The sequence below is a fragment of the Macaca nemestrina genome, chromosome 10 (assembly GCF_043159975.1).
Source record: "Macaca nemestrina isolate mMacNem1 chromosome 10, mMacNem.hap1, whole genome shotgun sequence".
Classification (NCBI taxonomy): Eukaryota; Metazoa; Chordata; class Mammalia; order Primates; family Cercopithecidae; genus Macaca; species Macaca nemestrina.
In genome coordinates, this window is record NC_092134.1 from 43,667,730 (window position 1) to 43,688,632 (window position 20,903).

General features: G+C 40.6%; 1 long non-coding RNA gene across 5 annotated transcripts in view; it reads right to left on the reverse strand.

The window, feature by feature from the left end:
* Positions 1 to 20,903, reverse strand: part of LOC105483758 (uncharacterized) — an 80,287-nt gene that overhangs the window by 35,175 nt on the left and 24,209 nt on the right. For all 5 annotated transcript variants that reach the window (XR_011608992.1, XR_011608990.1, XR_011608991.1 and 2 more), the window contains 2 exons: positions 18,253 to 18,391; positions 3,407 to 3,528 (listed from right to left, as the gene is read on the reverse strand). This is a non-coding gene — a long non-coding RNA (uncharacterized lncRNA). The remainder of the gene's footprint in view (positions 1 to 3,406; positions 3,529 to 18,252; positions 18,392 to 20,903) is intronic.

Here is a 20,903-nt window from a genome sequence, read left to right on the forward strand (position 1 = left end):
AGAAGATAAGTCATGTAAAGTCTGGCACACAGTAAGTACTCCATAAGTAGTAACTGGGATTATATGTGTTGGATATTCTATTAGTCAAGACTCATTTGCTGCAAGTAACAGAAAATAACTGAAACGTGCTTAAGCCAATAAAAAATTGTGTGTGTGTGCGTGTGTGTGTGTGTGCGTAGTGTTTATTGTAAGAAAACAAAGTTATCTCATGGCACTTGAGTAAAAGAATTTACCTGGACCTCAGGAGGGAATGGAACCAAAGACTGAAAAGCCATTCAGAATTCAGACAACTTCAGTAAGTGAATTTCTCTATGGACCAACTTCCTCTGTTTCACGGTTTACTCAGTGGACAAACAGCACATCGAAATTCCTGAGTTCACCTACTCTCCAGTCCATGTGGAGAATTTCTTAATGCAGACTCCCAAAAACAATATCTGATTAGCTAATCCGGGTCAGGTGTACAAACATTCTTCCTATAAATTTTAGCCTGGAATGTGGAGTCCCCTAGCATAAACATTGCCCTTGGTGATTGAAGTGAGCAGATGCCAATGTTTCTCTCTCTCAGGTCTGATCGAGGTCTCAGCAGGGAAAAGAGAGAGCACACTCCCCTTAGGACAGTTATAGGAAGGTTTAATAAAAGGACGACAGAAGTGCAAGAGTGTAGGGAACAGAAATAGGGCGGGGTCTAAGCCAGGCTTTTACCACCCATCGGCCCAACCAGAAAAGGAGAAGGAACAGTCATCAGAACCCAAAGGCTCAGAGAAGTTGTGAAATTCCTATGTGAACTGCAGCTGCCCAAGATAACTCTCCAGGAAGGGAGCCTAGAAAATAAATTCCCTCACGTCACCCGCCTCCTGCTCTAGGATCGCCTACAAGAAAGTCACCCATTGGCCAAACCAGGAAGTGAGAAAGACCCTTGATGAGGTAGCCTCTACAGGCCTGCCTGCCAGGGAGGAGACGGAGGGAGAAAGGTGCAGAGTGCATCATTCGGGGTGGATCTTTTCACATTATTCCGTAACAGCGAAGGAAATAACTCCTCTAGGCAGGTTTAAATGGCTCTGTTTTGAAAACATATGGTGAGTTTACAGCATCACATCTATCGTCAGGCTCCAATAACCTTAATCCCCACTTCAGTCAAAATAGGCTACTGACCGTTCTACTTACTCTAATCTCCCACTTTTTGCCCCCCACCCCGCTGCCCTACCTTACTTACCCATCCAAGACCAAATTCAGATCCAACCTACTCCCTAAGACCTTTCATCAAACAAACTCTCCCTCCGCTAATTTCTTTATGCTCCGTGCACCCTGCAGCACCATTTTCCATGTGCTGTATAAAAATTGTGTTGTATAACAATTTTTGTCCAAGTTCATGTTCACTCATCTCTGCATCCCTATGGAGACTTACGCAGACCATTGCCCATAGAAGACGCTCAAGAATGTTTGCTAAGCAGTTGTTGAAGGAAGTATGAAGAGTTTGGCAAATCTCTTTTTTCCTAAGGCAGTGTTCTTTCTTTTAAGATTGCTTAATAGATACTTTAAGTTTGAAACCTGGAAATGAACACTATTCAACAAGTCAGAACATTTGTGAAATGATTGATGTTTACCTCACAACTCTGGCACTGCTCAGCCGTTGCTCCTGGGTTACTTTTGAAGAACTTTTATTTATATTTTGACTACTTCTGAGAAAGGGTTGATATTAACTAGTATAAAAATGAATCACTCTTGCATCTCTTATAAAGAGATAAGACTAAATGAAAATTATTAAAACTCATATGGATGGCATCTTGAGACTGTGTTAACTTAAAAATCAAATCACATAAAATAAAATTGAAGGTGACTAATAGTATACATACGGTATTTCATTTTACAACTTTTGACCTTATTCTAAGGATTCTCTGGGGATCTAGAAAACTGCTCAATTTTCCAAATGTAACATTAGAAACAGAAAATGATCCAACTTTTCCAGTCTCATAATCACAAGATCACTGTCAAGACTTTTGTCTTTATATTTAGAGGCCCTCCCATGGATGTGTGATTACTATTGAGACCCACATCATTAAAATTGAGGTGGTGAGCCCTTTTCCTCATTCGACCTGCCATCTTTCCATCCTGTTGCCCTTTAAACTTCTATGGTTGATTCTCTATATTCTTCTTTGCTGCCATACTCAGTCAAACACCATGTCACATTTCTCCTGTCTGCTTACAAATTATTGAATTCTTCTTGACACCAGGGTTCTTTCACAAAGTTGTGAGTACTTAATAAGAAAACACGAGGAAATCAATGAGGAGTTCAACGATGAGGATAAAAATACCTGGAACGGTTTGTGAGAAGGATTAAACAAGGTAATGTGTGCAAAGCATAGAGGCACATGGTAAGCACATGATAAATATTGGGTTTGTAGTTCTACAAATAATGAGAAGAGTAGCTTCTCTCCTTTCTCTTTCCCTTCACTTTGTCTTTGGAGGCCAAACATAAAACTGGCATGGCACACAGTAAGCACTGGGCTCACTTAACATCACCTCTCTCTCTCCCTACTTCTGGGCAGGAATTGCTTGGTTGGTGAATAAGCAGGTTTAAGAAGGAACAGCCTTGGGCTCATTAGCTCATATTCTTTTGCATCACCACTGATAGCATCTTTAAAAAAAGCAGTTCCCACCTCCCACACATCCCCACAAAAACACTTAGTTGTTTCATTGACAGATTTCATCTCTGTTGACTTCTAAATTCTTGACCTTTTAAGGTCAACCTTATGCTACAGTTCTAAACTCTGCCTGGGCAGCCTTCATGACAGGTAAATAGCACTTTGACATGCAAAGCGAGAGAATTTAGCTAGGGAAACAGCCCCTGTGGCCTTGATAACGAGTCTTTGTGGAAAAATGCCAAACTACTACAGAAGAGCCATATCCTGAATTCCCAGCTTCGAATACATTTCTCTCTCATTTTTGAATTATTCAATCCCTTTCAAGTATACCACTGACCATATCTTTCCTCTTCCCAAGCCCTACAATCCTGCAGTGAATTGTAATAATAACAGTTAATACCACCAATTACACCATGACAAGCTCTTGGCATACACTGTCCCATTTGGCCCTCATATTAACTCTATGATGTAGGTACTGACATTATTTCTATTTTACAGGTGAGCTACTGAGGTTTGGGGAAGTTAATTGCCCACAGTAAAATCACGGGTAAATGGTGAACACAAACACATTTCTGAATCCAAAACCAGTACTTTAAAAAAAATTTTAGCCCAGGCGTGGTGGCTCATGCCTGTAATCCCAACACTTTGGGAGGCTGAGGCAGGCGGATCACCTGAGGTCGGGAGTTCAAGACCAGCCTGACCAACATGGAAAAACCCTGTCTCTACTAAAAAAACAAAAATTAGCCAGGCATGGTGGCGCATACCTGTAATCCCAGCTACTTGGGAGGCTGAGGCAGGAGAATCGCTTGAACCCAGGAGGCAGAGGTTGCGGTGAGCTGAGATCGGGCCATTGCACTCCAGTCTGGGTGACAGAGTGAAACTCCATCTCAAAAAAGAAAAAATTTAATTTTATTTATTTTTTGGTGCAGGTGTCCCTTGCAAACAAATCCAGTGCTTTTTCTCTGTACTTCACAGTCCCAGGGAGCTTCCCCACTCTAATCTTCAATCTCACCAGGGCAGTTTTGATAATGTTTTTGGCTATACTCAACTAAATACCCTGCTTCTGTCTTTACCCTGGGCTCATATGCAGTTCAGCTCAGTGCTATGCTGAGTCTATAACAGATACAGATACAAAGAATTCTGCCTTTAATTTCCTAAAACTTAACTTTCTTCACCCAAGTGGGGGTGCTTGTCTCTTTGGAGAGTAAATCCAGGCCTTACTTCTTTTTTGCACAAAATTAGTGAACACATAGCCAAGCACTGGGCATAAGGCATTAATCTTTTGTTTCTGTTAACTGATGACTCCCTGAAAAGACCACAAAAATAACCCGTTGGTCAATCAAAGCCAAGTTTATTCCTTATTGCATTAAGGGACAGCACTGCCTTGACAGACTCTAAGTTGTATCTCAGAAGAAGGACTTCAAAGGAAGATATTCATAAGGTTTAGGGAGTCTGGTTTAGGGTGGGATTTTCCATGTGGGGACTTGACTTTGACCAGGCCAAGTTTATGATTTAGGATTGGTAAACCCAGCAAGGCATAGGTTTTGAAGGGACTCTTGAGTTAACAGCTCTTTGATAAGCAATCTGGGTTGGCCAGTTGAACAGTCTGTTGTTCAAATAAATGAATTTTCAGAATGTTCTTAAAACAAATATTTTGCAACTTTATCTTCTTGGACAAGAATTTCCCAAAATACTGAAGTTATGTTAATGTAGCCAGCCCTATTTCATGTGATTGCAAGCAGTTTGTTCAGTCTTCATGTCCCTTATCTGTAAATGGATATTATTATAATGACTCATAGAGTCATTATGAGATTTAATGAGTTAATAGAGGCAAAGCACTTAGGAGAGTGATTAGCCCACAGAAAGTGCTATGTATGTATTTATTATCATCTTTACAACATAGTACATTTAATAAGCCTTGCCCTAGCCAAACTAAGAGGATCTATCAATCTGCATGGGCTTTTTGGGAGGATTTTTCTATGATAAAGTTATATTCATAGCAATGTCTTATGAACTGAATTATGTCCTTTTCAAATGCGTATGTTGAAGCCCTAACCCCCAATGTGACTGCTGTATTTGGAGATAGGGCCTTTATGGAGATAAGGTTAAATGATATCTTAAGGGTGGGACCCTAATCCAATAGGACTGGTGTCCTTATAAGAAGAGGAAATGACACCAGACAGTTCTTTTCTCTCTCCATGTGCATGTTGAGGAAAGGACAATAAGAACATAGTGAGAAGGCAGCTGTCCGCAAACCAACAAGAGAGCCCTCACCAGAAACTGAATTTTCCAGCACTTTGATTTTGGACTTCCAGTCCCCAGAACTGTGAGAAAATAAATTTTTATGGTTTAAGCCACCTAGTCTGTGGTATTTTATGGCAGCCCTAGCAGACTAATAGAACATGATAGCTATCTGACAGCTCCACATTGCCTTGCTTTTTAAAAGCCATTCTAAATAAATAAAATTTATAAATTTTGCATCAGTTCCCTTCAATTTTCTCTTTCCTGAACTTCAGATGTATGTTTCCTGTTGAAAATGAAACTCAGGAGAGGGGGGAGGGGGGAGGGATTGCACTGGGAGTTATACCTGATGTAAATGACAAGTTGATGGGTGCTGATGAGTTGATGGGTGCAGCACACCAACATGGCACAAGTATACATATGTAACAAACCTGCATGTGATGCACATGTACCCTAGAACTTAAAGCATAATTAAAAAAAAAAAAGAAAAGAAAAAAAAAGAAAATGAAACTCAGTTCCCCCAAAGTGGAACTTCTCACCTCTCTCTTCTAAACATGTTCTCCCAGTGCTCACCTTGGCATTACAGGAACTGCTCTAACACAGGACTGAAGGCAAAGTACTCTCTGATTCCTTCTCCCATCCTCCCATCCAGGCTATTGTTCATTATCTCATTCATTCAACAAATATTAGTACCAGGTGCTGTGCCCAGTATAAAGAATAAAATGATGAGTAAAACAGATGTTAGTCTTTCCCTCACAGAGCACATAGTCCACTGGCAGAAATGGACATTAATCAAATGAAAAGTTGCAATTGCTACAAGTGCTGCTGGGGAAATAGTGACATAAACACAGCTACATCATGCAGAGACAGTCTGCACCCACATACCTTAACTCAGGGATAAGAACTAAGACCGCTTATATCAACATGACTTCACTGTTTGTTCCAGTAACTCTTGCCCAGGGAGGCAAGGCTATATACCAGTGAATATGTTTATTGTTTGCTTTAGGAACTCCTAAAATCAATTTATCTGAACTTTAGCTGCTCAAACAGCCAATTTCTCAGTACAATACGTCGCTTAACTTGCAAACTGCTTGCTCATCGAACAACTGTTTATTTGTCAAGATTTGTCTCAAGACTCTTACCTCACTCTCTTCACCATTTCTAAATTATTATGTAAAATACTTTAACCAGTTTCAATCAGATTTCCTTAAACTACTTGAGTCTAGGCCTCAAAACCCTGCAGATATCAGCAGGGTTTTCTCCCTTCTGAAACATTTGTAAGTTTTACTTGATCAACAGCATATTTTGGTGGTCTCTAGGAGAGTCTATGGTCAGTAATCACGGTAAACTGATGGTAACCAGGTGCTATGCAATCAAAGTACAGGGATAGGGGTAGATAGAAAGGGACCTGGTCTAAAATGAGAGTAGGGGCCAGGCTCAGTGGCTCATGCCTGTAATCTCAGCAATTTGGAAGACTGAGGCAGGAGGATCACTTGAGTTCAGGAGTTTGAGACCAGCTGGCCAACATGGTGAAACCCCGTCTCTACTAAAAATACAAAAATTAGTCAAGCGTAGTGACGGGCGCCTATAATTCCAGCTACTCAGGAGACTGAGGTGGGAGAATTGCTTGAACCTGGGAGGCAGAGGTTGCAGTGAGCCGAGATCACGTCACTGCACTTCAGCCTGGGCAACAGTGCGAGACTCCATCTCAAAACTAAAATAAAATGAGAGTAGGGAAAGAAGACTCAGAAAAGACTCTGGAGGAAATGATGGGGGCTGAGAACTCAACGCTTAGGAAGAAACGACGAGATGAAGAGTGGAGGAAGAGGCGTGTTCTAGGCAAAGGCCTTGAGTTGAGGGAGAATTGTATTCTTTGGAATGGAAAGAAGGCTATTATGGCTGGAGCAGAGAGAATACAGTGAAGGGCAGGAGGAAATGAAGCTAAGTCTTAAGCAGGAGCCAGCATGATTATGAGGACCTTGTAGGATGTGTTGAGGATTTGAGCTTTTATTCCTGAAAGTAGCAGGAAACCACTGGAATGTTTAAAGCAAAAGAGTGACAGGATCTGGTCAGGAGCAGTGGTTCACACCTGTAATCCCAATACTTTGGGAAGCTGAGGCAGGAAGATTACTTGAGCCCACGAGTTCCAGACAAGTCTAGGCAACATAGTGAGACCTTGTCTCTTCAAAAATGTAAAAATTAACTGAGCTCGGGGACATGCACTCATAGAATTTTAAAGAAAATTCTTTTAAAGAAGACAGCCTGGGAAACATGGTGAAACCCCATTTGTAAAAATAAAAATAAAAATTAGCTGGGTGTGGTGACATGTGTCTGTAGTCCCAGCTACTCGAGAGCTAAGGTGGGAGGACTGCTGGAGCCTGGGAAGTCTAGGCTACAGTGAACCATGATCATGCCACTGCACCACATCCCGGGTGACAGAGTGAGACCTTGTCTTAAAAAAAAAAAAAAAAAAAAAAAGTAATAAGATCTGATGTGACACCTTTGGGAGACAGTTAAGAGCTAGAAAAAAGACTAAAATGAATATGACCCCCATATGGTAATTCAAATGCATCCTGTTTATGATTCCTCCTCCCAGTTTAGGCTTTCATCATAGCCTCTTCACCTAGTCCATGATCACCTAACTACCTCTCTGATCTCAGTATCCAGCTTTGTAAAACAAGTGTAAGTAATAACACCTATGTGGTCCACTTCATTCAACAAACATTTTTTAGTAACTCTCATATGCCTAGCACAGTGCTTAGTCCCAGAAACTTAGTCATGAGCAAGACAAACACATACCCTGTCCTCTAAAACCACAAGCCCATGTAAAATAATGTACGTGAAAGCTCTCTGAAAACTATAAGACTGTATTAGCACTCTTGATTGCAAGTGACGGGGACATCAATCAAACAGCAAAAGCAAAGGGGAATTTATTAGCTCATGTGCCTGAAAACTCTAGGAGTATCCTGGCTTGGGTGTCTTTGGATCTAGGTAATGACAAGCAAGATCCACACTTTTTCCTATCTCTTAGGCTATTCCACATGATCAACAAGATGACCATCAGCAGTGCAATCTTTGTAGAAAGAGTATAGTCATGCATCACTTAACGATGGGGACACATTCTGAGAAACGCATCAGTAGGTGATTTCATTGTCATGCAAACATCATAGATGTGTATATAGTATAGCCTATTGCTCCTGGGCTGCAAACTTGTACAGCATGTTACTGTGCTGAATACAGTAGGCAGTTGTAACACAATGGTATTTTTGTGTCTAAACATATCTACACATAGAAAAGGTAGAGTACAAATATGATGATATAATCAGATATGGGACCACTGTCATATATGCAGTCTATCATTGACTCAAGTGTGGTTATGCAGCACATGACTATACATCTTTCCCAAGAGCTCCTAGAGAAAAATTCAGGGCAGGATTTTGGTTGGCCTCATTTCCTTGAGGCAGCGAGAACCCCCCTTGATGTAGAATTCTGGCCAGGCCTGGATCATGTGTCCACTCCTGGAGAAGGGAATTGGAAGAGTCAATCCTCCCGAACCATATACAGTGAACAGTATTTCTATGGGATGGTGTAGGGGAAGACTGCTCTCCAGTGAAAGGTTTGCTGGGAAGAAACAAATACAACAACATATGCCCACAACAAAGATGCCATAAACAAATATTAGGCTTTATAATTGAGACCAAAATATCTGATATAATTAGGACCAAGGCTATCTTTGTGAAATCTTTTATAGGTCTCAAGATAAATACCAGGCAGAAAGAAAGAAGAAATAGCAAGGGAAAAATTAAAATGGAATATTTGCTAGAGGAGATGTAGGATGAGTCAAGCATGTGATTTTCAAGATAAGAGACCTGACAGTGTTTTCATTCTTAGGAAAGTAGAGTTGAGAACACTGGAGAGAAAGAAAAAAATCAAGGAAAAGCAGGTCAAGGAAAAGAAAGAAGAAAGAACATAGGAAGAGGATTTTAGTCTTGAGGAGGGACATTCTATCTTTTGACACAGGAAGGAAAAGGGTTTGATGGATATGGATGTACTATATTTAAAGTACATCAATTGTTGAACAGAGTTTATTTTCACTTTGAAACACCTGTTTTATAGAAATGGTCTTAGTATTGTTTTATAGTGTAACTGCAGTATTTTCTTCTTGGTGTTACATGAAATAATGTTGTTTCTTAAAATCAATAGTCTCAGAGTTGATGAAATTTGGTAACTATGTAAGCAATCTAAAGGCTTTCATGCTGACAGGTTTTCTGAGCAAGGAGAGTAGGGGATGATGTGAGACAATTTGCTGATGGGGATAGGGTTGGGATTCGGATTAGGTCAGCACAGTCCCTGCTCTGGTGTGACCCTCAGCTCCACCAGTCACTGGTGGGATCTATAGTCAAGTTGCTTCACCTCTCTAAGTTTCAGTTTTCTCATCTATAAAATAACAGTACTTAACCTATATGTTTGAGGTGAAGATTAAATAAGATAAATATGTGGGAAAAACAACTTAGCCTATTGCCTGAACCATAGAAAATGTGAGCAAAGGTTGCTGCTTTTGCTGTTCTTATATTTGGTTTCAGTGAGATGTGAATATTTGGAACAGCTGCCAAGCAAATGAGAGAGGGAGCTGAGAACAATAGAAGGTGAACCCATTTGGGAGATGAAACAATGGACTACAGTGTCACAGTTGGCCCAGTGGCATGTGTTCCTCCAACAGCGTTGGGCTGATCAGGCGATCAGTGTAGGTACGACAATGGCAGGTTGTACCATCAGATGTTTGGCCGGGTAAGTACAGCAACATGCCAGCCATACCTCTGTTGCTGGGCCTTTGATCTTCCACTATCTTGCCAGGAACACTGTTTCCCTGTAATCGCATGGCTCACTCACCCCCTTACCTCCTGCAGATGCCCCTCAAATGTCACTTCTATAGGGATGCCTCCCTGGCCACCCCACCTAAAGTAGCTCTCTCTACCTCAGTCTGCTTGATACTTTCATGAGTGAACCATGGCCCCTAACATTAGGGTACATTTTAATTTGTCTATGTATTTATTGCATACCTTTCTGGCAAGTAAGGTGGCAGTGACTTAGCTTGGTTCAATGATCTATCATCAGTGCCTCGACTAGAACAGACACACAAATGATTGGTAAATCAATACATGAAGAAATGAAAATAAAGGGTGAGAGGGCAATTCAGGTAATCATTCAAAGTGGAGGCTTCATTGGGATTTTATTCTGAGCAATGAGAAGCCATGCGGGATTTTAGGTAGAGTTACATGATTGGAATTTTGTTTTAAACAACAAAAATATAATTGTCTCCATTTTATAACTAAGAAAACGGAAGTTCAGAGGGTGAAGCTATTGATTCAAAAATCACAAAGCAGGCCAGGCATAGTGGCTTGTGCTTGTAATCCCAGGACTTCAGGAAGCCAAGGCAGAAAGACCGTTTGAGCTCAGGAGTTAGAGACCGGCTTGCACAGCATAATGAGACAGCATCCCTACTAACCGTCTCTACTGCCAATTAAAAAAAAAATTAGCTGGGCATAGTGGCACATGCCTCTAGTCCCTGCTACTTGGGAGGTTGAGGTGGGAGAATTGTTTGAGCCACGGAGGTCAAGGCTCCGCAGCTACAGTGAACAATTATGTCACCACTGTATTCCAGCCTGGGTAACTGAGGGAGACCCTGTTTCAAAAAAAGAGAAAACCAGAATCACAAAGCAAGTGGCCATGCTGGAACTGAAACTCAAGCAGCCTAAACTCATGCTCTTAGCCAACACACCCTGTCTCTCTAAAAGATATATGCAGCACCTTAAATGCCAGGGCACCTGAAATGCCAAGAAAGCAACATGCCATCTCTGTGTGGGACCTATGCATGCCCAGCCAACAACACAAGCTATGTTCTCTAGTAATTTTTTGTGAGTGTGTCTTTCTAGCTTAAAGAAAGCCACTGCCCTTACCACTCCCTTCAACTCCAGTGTAATATAAATGAGTAAGAAGGGTATCATGAAGTATATCAGCCTTAGCCCCCAAGTCTAGAGGAATTCTTCCTTGAAATATCAGCCCCTGCCCCTCACACCCCTTGTGAAGGGAACTTCCCTATCCCTATCCCCTGATCTGTTGTGGTTGGGTTTGTTCCTTGTGATCCCAGCTACAGTCATGATGAACCCCAAGGGCAACCATTCCATTGGTTAGGCAGTGACGTATTACAATGGGTTCAGTAAGATTCTGCAACCCCCAGGACCTAGAAAATACTAAGAGATCTGCCTCTTAGCAGTGTTAACAGGAGCAAACATATAGGCAGAAAAGGCTGGCGAGTAGAGAGAGGAAAATGCAGCTAATAGCCAAGTGTGGCAGTGTTGGTCTAAGCTGGTGTTTCCTTGGTTCCTGAGCAGTTTCCAGAAGAAACGCACCTGTATTCTTACAATACCCCTGCTCTTTCTGAGGTAACGTAGAAACCTGACCAAGCCAAGCTAAAGCAAGTTCCCAGGTCACTCTGATATTTTCTTTTGTGTGTGTGTGTGTTTTTTTTTTCTTTTGAGACAGAGTCTTGCTCTGTCACCCAGGCTGGAGCATGGTCAGCTCACTGCAAACTCCACCTCCTGGGTTCAAGCTATTCTCATGCCTCAGCCTCTTGAGTAGCTGGGATTACAGGTGTGGGTCACCACACTCAGCTAATTTTTATATTTTTAGTAGAGACGGGGTTTTGCCATGTTGGCCAGACTGGTCTCAAACTTCTGGCCTCAAGAGATCCTCCCGCCTTGACCTCCCAAAGTGCTGGGATTATAGGTGTGAGCCACTGCACCCAGCCAACTCTGATATTTTCAAACGGTACCTCCATCTGCTCCTCATGGTGCCTCACCAGTCTACCTGCCTCTACTATCTGCTATCCCTGTGACCATCTTCTCTGTGAGTGCTGGAAAGCCAGTCCCCTGTCTGAAGTCAAGTCCAATTTTCCTGACTTACATTGATGGGATTCCAATTGATGCCTCTCCCTTTTCTGATATGGGATACCATATTCTAACCATGAAAAGCATCTCACCAAGACCCTCTTTTTTTCTACCCAGGTATCTTCCTCTTATTTTTACCACAACTGCTAACCCAGTCTAGAACTAAGGATCCTAAAAATAATCCCAGCAAGTCAAAGCCACCTACTAATATTCAATTCAATTTGATAAGCTCAAAATAAGCATCTATTATGTGCTAAGAGCTGGGAACAACTGTGCTCAAGGGAGGTAATTTTTGACGAAGCCTCAACCTAGCCATAAATAAATAAATAAATAAATAAATCCACAGCCTTGTAGTCTTACTTTGGTCTTGGAGTCACAGTTCTGTTGTGTACAGAGAGTTCTGTTCCGAAAAACATGGAAAAGTAATGGTTTCTCTTTCCTGTGAGCTTAAGAACCTGAAGTTGGTAATTTGCTGGCCTACCAAACTCATGGAACATAATGCACGAAAAGCTGATTAAAACGAAAGCATGTCTTCTTGTCTCATGGACTGAATACTTCCATTAAGGTTTGAATGTCCTCTTTGTTCCTTTAAATGATGGCATGTGGCCAAGTCATTAACTTTCTGATAGCCTGTCCTCTTCCTTAGCAATCTGATCCACATCTACACTGGGTGACTCAAATTTCATGGCTGCCTTCATGGGAATGGGGAATGAACAAACATGTGGAGTGTTAAATCTGAAAGGACATTGCCTAAGATAAACGTAAGAGAAAAACTGAATAAAACAATGCTTTTTTGCCTGTTTTATATACAGTATCTCTGCAATCTTTTAGTTTTTCTAGTCTTATTTTAAAAAGTTAACAGGCTGGGTGTGGTGGCTCACACTTGTAATCCCAGAACTTTGGGAGGCCGAGGTGGGTGAATCACCTGAGGTCAGGAGTTTGAGACCAGCCTGGTCAACATGGTGAAACCCCACCTCTACTAAAAATACAAGAATTAGCTGGGCCTGGTGGTGTGCACCTGTAATCTCAGCTACTTGGGAGGCTGAGGCAGGAGAATTGCTTGAACCCAGGAGGCAGAGGTTGCAGTGAGCCGAGATATTACCACTGCATTCTAGCCTGGTGACAGAACAAGACTCCGTCTCAAAACAAAACAAAACAAACAAACAAAAAACAGCAAAATTGACCTTATCTGTATGTTTATTTCTATAATTTGGGGGTATTGTGCAGAGCAGGGTCTTGCTCTGTTACCTGGGCTAGAGTGCAGCAGTGCAGTCATAGTTCACTCTAGCTGTGACCTCTTAGGCTCAAGCAATCCTCCTTCCTCAACCTGCGTGCCACCACACCAGCTAATTTTTTATTGCCAGTAGACATGTGGTCTTGCTACGTAGCCCAGGCTGGTCTTGAACCCCCGGCCTCAAGCAATCCTCCCGCATCAGCCTCCCAAAGTGCTGGGTTACAGGCATGAGCCACCACACCTGGCCAGTTCTATACATTTTGACACATGTATAAATTCATGTAACTTCCATCACAACCAAGATGCAGAACAGTTCAATCACCCCAGAAAACTCCCTCGTGTTATCCCTTTGCCATTCCATTCCTCTCCTACCCCTAATTCCTAACAGATCACAAATCGTTGATCTGTTATCTATCACTGTGGTTTTGTCTTTTAGAAATTTTCATATAAATGGAATCATGTAGCATGTAACCTTTTGAGACAGGCTCCTTTCACTCAGTGATATAGTTTGACTGTGTCCCTACCCAAATCTCATCTTGAATTGTAGTAATCCCCACATGCCAAGGGCAGGGCCAAGTGGAGATAATTGAATCTTGGGTGTGGATTCCCCCATACTGTCCTCAGGGTAGTGAATAAGTCTCACAAGATCTGATGGTTTGGTAAGTGGGTGTTCTCCTGCACAAGTTCTCTTGCCTGTAACCGTGTAAGAAGTGACTTTGCTCCTCATTTGCCTTCTGCCATCATTGTGAAGCCTCCCCAGCCATGTGGAATGTGAGTCAATTAAATCTCTTTCCTTTATAAATTACCCAGTCTCAGGTATGTCTTTATTAGCAGCGTGAGAATAGACTAATACACGCAGCTAGTGCCTTTGAGATTCACCCAAGTTGTTGCATGATTCAGTAGTTGGTTTCTTTATGTCATTGAATTGTATTTCATTATTTACATGTACCAAATGTATTCGCCAGTTGAAAGAATTTGGGTTGTTTCATTTGTGGTAATTATTAATAGAGCTACTATATAAACGTTTCTCTATAAGGTGTTATTTTATAAACTTACTTATTTCTCTATGCTAAATACCTAAGGGGTGAGATTGCTGGATATGGTGGTGGATATATGTTGAACTTCATTTAAAAGTTGACAAACTTTTTTCCAGAGTACCTGTATTATCTTACATTCTCACCAGAAAAGTTTGAGAGTTCCAGTGGCTCAGCATTCTTGCTACCACTTGGTATTTCAGGTTTTTTTTATTTTTTTATTTTAGCCTTAGTAGTAGGTGTGTAATTATGGCTTTAATTCGCATTTTCTAATGGCTAGTGATGTTGGACATTTTTTCATGGCTTTATTTACCATCTATACATCCTCTTTGGTAAAGTATCTATTGAAGGTTTTATCCATTTAAAAACTGGATTGTTTTCTTGTTGAAATTTAAGAATTCTTTATATATTCTGGATAAAAGTCTTTTGTTGGAAATGTGATTTGCATATATTTTATTCCATCTGTAGCTTTTATTTTCACACTCTTAACAATGTCTTTTGCAGTGCAAAAGTTTTTAATTCTGGTGAAATCCAACATGTCAATTTCTTCCTTTACGGATTGTGCTTTTGTTGTCATGACTAAAAACTCTTTCCTTAACCCAAAGTCATGAAGAGTTTTATCTCGTTTTCTTCTAAAAGTTTTACAGGTGTACATTTTATATTTATATCTGTGATCCACTGTTTTTTATCCTTTATACTGTTAATATGGTGAATTGCATTGACTGATATTTAACATTAGATCATGCATTCACAATATAAATTCCATTTGGTGTGGTATATTATTCTTTTTATATATTTTTGGATTTGAATGTATTGAGGATTTTTCATCCGTCGTCATGAGCAATATTGGTTTGTAGTTTTCTTATACTGTCTTTAGTTGTTATATCAGGTAATGCTGGCCCCTAAAATGAATTAAGTAGTATTTCTTCCTCTTCTCTTTTCTGAAGAGATTTTATAGAATTGGTGTTTTTTCTTCTTTACATGTTTGGTAGCATTTACTAGTGAAACAGTCTACACCTGGAAATTTCCTTTTTTTGAAGGTTATTAATTAGGAATTAATTCCTTTAATAGTTATAGGGCTATTTAGGTTATCTATTTCATCTTGGGTAAGTGGTGGTAGTTTTATGGTTTTTTATGAATTGGCCTAGTTTTTCTAAGTTGCCAAATTTATATGTGTACAGTTGTTCAAAGTATTCTCTTATCCTTTTCATGTCTGTGGAGTCTAGTGATATCCCCTTTCAACCTGATAGTGGTGACTGGTGTCTTTTTTTTCAATCTGTATAATGGTATGTATTCACTATTTTGGTATGTATTTATATGTATTTCTGGTAAGTATTTAAACTGTATGTATTTACTTTTTTTTAACTCTATCATTCTGGTTCTTTTACCTTCTTATTCTTTTTGTGAGACAGAGTGTCCCTCTTGTTGCCCGGGCTAGAGTGTAATGGCACAATCTCGGCTCACTGCAACCTCCACCTCCTGGGTTCAAGCGATTCTTCTGCCTCAGCCTACCGAGTAGCTGGTGTTACAGGCATGCGCCACCATGCCTGGCTAATTTTGTGATTTTAGTAGAGATGGGGTTTCTCCATGTGGTCAGGCTGGTCTCAAACTCCCGGCCTCAGATGATCCACCTGACTCTGCCTCCCAAAGTACTGGGATTACAGGCATGAGCCACCGTACCCGGCCCATTCTGGCTCTTTTAAATATGTGTCTGTGTTCTGGTTCTTTAAATATACATACTTTAGGCCGGGCACGGTAGCTCACCCCTGTAATCCCAGCACTTTGGGAGGCCGAGGCGGGTGAATCACGAGGTCAGGAGATCGAGACCATCCTGGCTAACATGGTGAAACCCCGTCTCTACCAAAAATACAAAAGTTTAGCCGGGCGTTGTGGCAGGTACCTGTAGTCCCAGCTGCTTGGGAGGCTGAGGCAGGAGAATAGCATGAACCTGGGAGGTGGAGCTTGCAGTGAGCCAAGATCGCATCACTGCCCTCCAGCCTGGGTGACAGAGCAAGACTCTGTCTCAAAAAAAAAAAAAAAAAATATATATATATATATATATACACACACACACACACACACACAGACACACTTTAAAGAACCAGCCATTGGTTTCATTGGCTTTTCTATTGTTTTTCTTTTCTATTGTTTTGTGTTCATGGATTGTGCTCTTATATTTATTTATTTATTTTTTCCTTTGGGATTATTTTAATCTTCTTTTCCCTAATTTCTTGAATTGAAAATTTAGATGATTGATTTGAAATTCTCCTCTAAGCACTGCTTTAGTTGAGTCTTATAATTTCAATGCATCTACTTAACTTTTCAAAATTTACTTAGAATCCATATTTTACTACACGGACTGTAGAAACTTTACCACCATGCAGATTTATTTTCCCTTCCTGCTTTGTGTTGTAGTTGTCTTATTGATTATGTTTATATACATTGAAAACTCTAGCAGACAATGTTTTAATTTTTGCTTTCAACCATCAAGCGTATATTAAAATATTCATAAAAGAAGAATAACCTATTTTCCAAGATATTTGCCATGTCTGTTGCTCTTCCTTCTGCATCACAATTTCCTTCTAGGATCATTTCACTTCTGTCTGAAGAACCCCTTTCAGTTCTTTTAAGATATGACTGCTATCAGTGAATTATCCTAGGTTTTCTTTATATGAGAGTGGTGTTTTGTTTTTGTTTTTGTTTTTTACAAGATGGAGTCTTGCTCTGTCTCCCAGAGCTGGAGTGCAATGGTGTGATCTTGGCTCACTGCAACCTCTGCCTCCTGAGTTCAAGTAATTCTCCTGCCTCAGCCTCCCGAGTAGCTAGGATTACAGGCGCATGCCACCATGCCTGGCTAATTTTTGTATTTTTAGTAGAGACAGGGTTTCACCATGTTGGCCAGGCTGGTCTCGTACTCCTGATCTCAAAATCACCTGCCTCAGCCTCCAAAAGTGCTGGGATTACAGGCGTGAGCCACTGCGCTCAGCCTCTCTCTGTTATTCAAATACAACAATTTCTATTGATCTGTCTCCAAGTACACTTTTTTCTTTGTTGATTTTTTTCTGCTATTGAGCCTATCCAGTGAGTTATATTTAAGTTATATTTTTCAGTTCTAACATTTCAAACCTTCTTTAAATCTTCTATTTCTTTGCTGAGGCATTCTGTTATTCCACCTATGTAAGAGTTTATTTCCTTACTCGGTGGAACATTTTTACAATAGCTCTGCTAGCAAGTCTTTGTCAGCCAGACTAAGTGAGTCATGATCTTCCTGGTTCTTTGCACGCTGCACACTTGTGGATTGTATTCTAGACGTTTTGAATGATATGTTATAAGATGTGGAGTCTTGTTTAACTCCTACAAAGAATGTCTATATTTTTGTTTTAGCAGGTAATTGACACAACGGGTTCAGCTCATAAGTTCTGACCAGCCATTTGTGGGTTAAGATTCCAATGCCAGTCTGGTTTCTAAAGCCTTTGTAGTCCTTTTCAAGTCTGTCTCATGTATGTGCCTTCCCAGTCTCAAGCCAAAGATCTGGGCAGTGGACAGTCTTTTGGTTCAGTTCTTTATGCCTATGTTGGGTAGCATCAGATCTGTGCCTTTCCAAATCAAGGGTGAGCCCAAGAGCTCATAAACAATTTTAAGGGCTATAATCCTGAACTCCTTTCTCTCTGTGATCTCCTTATACCCCCTGGTGTCCTGGGGCTCTCACCTTTTTCTGTGGTCAGAAATCTAGACTTCTGGTGGCCTTACTCTGTTGTGCACTTTCTGAAACTGTCCCCACATCTCAGATCAAGTGATGAGGGAACACGGAGGTAGAAAAAGCCACAGGAGTTTATCTTACCCTCTCTGGGCCACAGCTCCTCCAACTGGAGAGGAATGTTCCTCTTTCTCAGTTTTGATTCCCGTGTGCTCCTGTTATTGCTACCGCTGCAGTAATTAGTAGGGTCTAACATAAATGAAAGACTGGAGGAAAGGGAAAAAATTTAAAATAATTGTTTTTATCTCCTAGTGCTAGGCATTCCTTTCCCACTCTACGAGCTGTAACTGGAGGATCCCTCCTGAGCTCTCTCTGTGTCTTAGTATCTATGTTGGGTTTCAGGCAGTCTTGTGTTCATTTCAAAGGAAACTGGAGGGGAAAAAAATGACACACTCACCATTTTGGTCTTCATCTCCAATCTGCCTGCTGTTCTTTACTTTTCAGAGTCCTCAGATGCTCCACTTATTCTGCCCAGGTTTTTTAGCCGCATTCAGTGGGAGGAACAGGGTGGTGTGAGTACACTTACTCCATTGTACCTGGAATCAGAACCCCTTCAATATTTTTTGAAAACTCCAAGAGGCAAGAAAATAATAAAGTTTCTTATTCTAAATTTCCTGCCTAACTGCATGTTTAGACCTATTAATGCTGGGAAGAGGAAAAATGTAAGTGCGGGTGGATGAGGTGGGACTATCATCTAGTCATGTGAAACATTTTAAAGCCAAAAAAAGGAAAGAATGTCTTTTAAGCTTTACTTTTACAGGCTTCTGTTTTACCCAGTACCATCTGTGGGAAAGGAAATAAGAATTGAAAGGCAAAAATTAAAATAAGTCTTGGAATCAGTAAAGGACTAAAGAAAGTTTTACTGGGCAAGTTAGTATGGATTCAGGAAAGAAGGAAATGCACTATACTTACTGAGGTTTTTTTGTACCATCTCCAAGCCAGAGCTTGCCAGGAATTTCCCTTTTTCCATTCACCCTGCTCATAAGCCCACCACAAAGAGCAAGACTTGGGTTTGCCTTAGCCTACGCTTGAGACAGAAATAAACCTTTTACCTCCTAACAGAGGACTGAGCTGTGAGACTCTGAAAGCTTTACTTATTGCTTACCTTCTTTTTGTTTTTTTCCTTTTATAGCCTTATGTATTCTGAATTTCCTTACCTTTTGGTCACACAAATACAAGTTTTGGTTCTTGTATTTCCATGTAGTCCATGGAGTTAGGTCACAATAGAGATCAACCTCCACACAATGCGCCACTGTGTTAGCTGGTTTCATTCTGAACCAATTAATTCTGGTGTGCGTGTGTGCATGTGTGCGTGTGTGTGTGTACTTTGGGAAATTGTAAAAGTCAGAGTTTAATCAAGGATATAAGATCCTGAATTAGGAGTCTCCCGATAAGCTAGTTTTTCTCCAAAGCCTTTCCTACAAGTGTCTTTAAAATAAGCTCCCATCCTGTTACTGGTGTAGTCAGAAACACCATTTCCTCCAATCTTCAAGGGCTAGGGGTGAGAAAAGGATTGCTGGGTACAATTTATAAGATAAAAATACAAGTTATTCATCCCAGATCAGAAACTAAATTTACTTAGAAGCTTATGTTGTTTGCCCAGAGATGACTGTCATGGAAAACACCATGGAACCTCTGCTAAAATGATGGTTGTTCTTCACCCAAAGCACTGTCTCTCCTCTCAGGAGCCTGGCAGGAAATAGAATTATGGGAAGTAAACTGCTATCAGCCTAACAGTCTAACCTAGAGCAACCAGATTGCAGGCTTTTGTGGGTTTGGGATCACGTGTTCTTTACTTTTACTTATGCTGAATAATAATCCTTCCACATGGTGGGAAATCCACATGATTTTTAACTAAGTGGTATCTGGACCAGACCTGAGAGAGTGGATTCATTCATAAACCAACCTTTACCAAGTTTCCTGCTAGTGGCAAGGCTTTGTTCTATATCTATATATTGGGGATGGAAGAACAAAATAAATCCCTGTCTCAGAGAGACTGCCTTTTAGTGGGAGAATCAGAGGATAACCAACCAACCAAATAAATATAATACAATGGCAGGTGGTAATAAGTGGTTTAAAGAGAAAGATAAGTGGAAGAGACTAGTGTAGGCTGAGGCCAAACAATGATTACTAGTGATCAACAGTGGTCGTAGGCTTCTCTGAAGAGGTGTATTTAAACTGAAGCTTCAGTAAAGAGAGACAATAAGCTATTCAAAGGGGAGATGATCTAGACTAAGAGAACAGCAAGGCCAAAGGCTCTGAGGAAGAAGGATAGATGTTCAAGGACACACATACACACACACACACACACAATTCAGATAGAATTGATTAGGAAGGAAAAACAGATGATTTGCATGGAGTAGCCAGCTGGCTTCCAGTTCAGTTTCAGGTAGGATCACCTTGATATATCTGGTCCTCAATATTCCTGGAGGGCTCAAGAAGGGGAAAGACCCTAAATGTGTTTCATAAATCAGGTCTCTCTAATAAAGGCTCAAGTCTCAAGAGATTTTGGCTTATTCCCACAGTCCTGAAATAATTCATTCAACAATTTGTAATAATTAGGAAGCTCTTACCATGTGCCAGATACTGTGCAATTAATCATTATCATGGCTTGGCATAGAAACTGGAAAATATCCTTGGACTTATTTTCCTGGGAAGTAATTATTACAGTGGCAAGTGGTGTTAAGTCAACTAGTCCTGTTGCAGACTTGAAATACTCTGGATGGAACTGGCTGTTCTTTCTTTCTATATTATTGGGTGCTTCTCTTGGAGTGCTCCAGGCCTTAGTCCTTGGTTCTTGTCTCTATTATATACTCTCTTCTGTGTTATCTAGTCTTATAAATATAATCTCTATGGCTATTGATGTGAAATTTACATTTGTATTCACACATTTATCCTAAACTCTAAACTCTTTTACTTAACTCCCTACTTGTCCTCTCTATTAGACTATCTGATACACATTTCAAACCTAATGTGCCCAACACTGAATTTCTAATCTTCCTCTCCAATCCTCCTCTGCCCACAGTCTCCCTGATCTGAAGCTGAGTC